The sequence below is a fragment of the Sesamum indicum genome, linkage group LG9 (assembly GCF_026168435.1).
Source record: "Sesamum indicum cultivar Baizhima isolate 11 linkage group LG9, ASM2616843v1, whole genome shotgun sequence".
In the NCBI taxonomy this organism is placed as follows: domain Eukaryota; kingdom Viridiplantae; phylum Streptophyta; class Magnoliopsida; order Lamiales; family Pedaliaceae; genus Sesamum; species Sesamum indicum.
Window position 1 is genome coordinate 9037861 of NC_142665.1, and position 3118 is coordinate 9040978.

The 3118-nt window shown below is 27.8% G+C and overlaps 1 long non-coding RNA gene across 1 annotated transcript; it reads right to left on the reverse strand.

The window, feature by feature from the left end:
* Positions 1–857: 857 nt before the first annotated feature.
* LOC148786864 (uncharacterized) lies at positions 858–2861 on the reverse strand. The gene is made up of 3 exons (XR_016067539.1): positions 2745–2861; positions 2015–2078; positions 858–1097 (listed from the first exon to the last, which is right to left on the reverse strand). It is a non-coding gene; the product is annotated as an uncharacterized LOC148786864 (long non-coding RNA).
* Between the last annotated feature and the right edge of the window lie 257 nt (positions 2862–3118).

Sequence of the window (3118 nt, forward strand, 5' to 3'; positions counted from 1 at the left end):
GAACAATCATAGTTGACTTGGATGACCCAAATGGTATACATCTAGTTGTTGATCTCTCTATTGCAAATCAACAAGGAGCAGGTACATCCCGCTCGACAATTGGTGAATCTGATGACGATTCTGACAAAGATAGCTTTGACAAGGATTACGAGACTAAAGAAGACAATAATTATGATTGAAAGTTTACTGTTTCTGTAATCAAACATCTATAAAATTTCTGTAAAAATTACTTATTAAATATTTTTATTATTATTCTGTATGAATAATTATGTTTTGTCTTAAAAAAAATTCAGATTAGGAAAGGTTGTATAGAGCCTTGACTGTTCCCAAACCATTCCAAATAGGAGCAGTCAACAAAAAAACCGACGCTTAAAATATCCTTCCTTATTGTACGGAAATAATGTTGAATTTCAAGTTGGAACGGGCAAATAAATAACAATCTTGCCTGAAAATATTACAACATTTTGTAGAAAATAAGACGGAAATTCAAAAATTAGGAACGGTCATTTTTTCAAACAAATTTAAATTTGGCACCAAATGAAAAGTGGAGGAAAATTTACATTTAGGAACGGTTGTTAAATATTTGACCACTCGTAAGACGAATTTAAAGCTAAAAGTATAAACAAATCGTTCCTAATATGTATATAAGAAAATCATGCCTAAAGGAGTAACAAAATTGTTCCTAATAATAACAAAAAATTCCTAGTTCAATTACTGGTTACGATATCTGTAGCACTCCCTACTCACTGCATTTAATTATCTATATTCATCCTTTCTTTAATTACAATTCGTTTTATACGTAATTTCTTTTCAACCTGTAACATAAAATATTCTACTTTATCAATATAATATATAAATATCATAAAAGATATTAGACATTGCCAAAAATTTATTATTTACATCAACCGATGTCCTTATAACTTCGAGGGCATAGCGTAATAGCCATAGTATACAATTTTAACACAACCCAACAATAGACTCAAATGTTTAACAACCAAACAGCCAAAACTCCAACTTCAAATGACATGGCTGGCCCACCTAATAAGGACCACGGCACGGCTCGAAGTCCAATGTGGCTAGTCAATGTGACCTATCTCCTGAAAAATACGTGACAAGGAATGAGCTGCCTACTCAATAAGTAGAGCTAACCAGTCTATATATATACACATATGCCACAAGTCACGTACAATGCAATCACATCAATTAATAAATATTCATCATATAGCAATAGCATATATAAGGAATAATGCATTTCCACGACTGTACATCAATTCACGATATGATATTTGACGTTATCGCTTATTAACTAAGGGCCCTACTTACTCTAATTGGAGTACATTAGTCAATGGTTTTGCCGGCCATCATCATCTCAATCAAAGCCATATCATATACAACACAGAATACACATTGTATGTGATATCCCCACATTCTCTACATTGGAGTGTAGCAATATCAGCACAGGACAACACAACAAGCATGGTATCTCCACATCACCTCAGTATATAGCTAACAACACAGGATATTCCCCGCTACTTGTAATACCCCGGTACCCTACACGCCACGGTACCTAACTTAATTCATATATTTTTCATATTACACCATTAATCACGTCATCATCAATCACATTATCGTAAACCATTGACTATGTTCCCAATTAGGTAAGCACCATTTCAATTTACGATCATCATTCTATTCTCTATAATGATTACTTCCTCAATAAAACTTTTCAATTTGATTTCATACAACAATCAATTATACGATCATCACATAATCATATCTCGCGTGTCCCTATATTACAATCACATATAACAGATAATAACCATTTCACCGATATTAAGATAATCCAACAAGTAATCCACAACTAATTATATAAACAATCAATATACAAACCCACGTATATAAATATAAATCCAATTCCACGATCAAATATAAGAAACCAATATATATAATATGTAATACTAAACATATCACTATATATATATATATATATATAAATCCAATTAGTTATACTTACCTTAAATCCCAAAATATTTCGATTTCACAAGGGACTGCTCAACCCTCTACTTTATCGTCATGTCCTATAACAGAATATTATACGTATAATCAATATATATAGAATATTATAAACTCTAAATAAAATATTATATAATGTTCGTAAATTTTCCACCAATATTTTAATATTTCACTTATATTAAAGTCCAAATTCCTGTTCTATTTTTTTTTTAAATAACTATACTTTCTAGGCTTTCCATGTATATATTTAATCTATTAACTAACTTATAAGAATTCATGTAATCAAACTCTTTATAAATACCTTTTCTAATATCATCCCTAAGTTAGATTATCATTAAAACTTTATTTTCTCTTTTTCTTTTTCTTTAAAACGTAATATTTCGTAAATATAATTTTTGAAACATTTCTATAAATTTTCTATCAATTTCTCGTTGCTATATAATTTAATTAAACAACAATACATAGAATTATGTATTTGGTTAATCATTCCGGTGGAATTATGTAAATTAAGTATAATAATAATTAAATCTAACAAATCTAATAATTTAATTAACCAACTTTATCATTTTTACATTAAATGTGATATTTAATTCGATACAAATTTAAATAGCCAAACTCAAAAAATATTTCGATTAAATAGTAGATCGTTCAGTATAAACAACATTTAATAAATGAACTAATTAAATAATATAATTATATAAATTATTAAAAATTAAAATATAAATTCTTACCTCTGTTCTTCGTTTCACCGAGAAAGAAATTTGCAAATTTTCAAAATTTTTTTGTGTATTATGTGTTTGTGTTGAAATGAGAAAGAATAAAAAGAGAGGGCCGCACCGCCTCACTCTCAAAACTCTCTCTCTCTCTCTCTCTTCACTCATTATATATATATATATATATATTATGTATATATATAATATTATTATTATTTTATTTATTTAATTAATTTTTCTCAAAATACCTATTCCGTCCTTCTTAATTTTCTTAATTAATATAATTTGCCTCTAAATATTAGAACAATCTCCAATTTAATCCATTCAAGTTTTATTATATTCTAATTTTTTAATGTATATTTTATTTATAATTATAAATTTCTAAATAATTA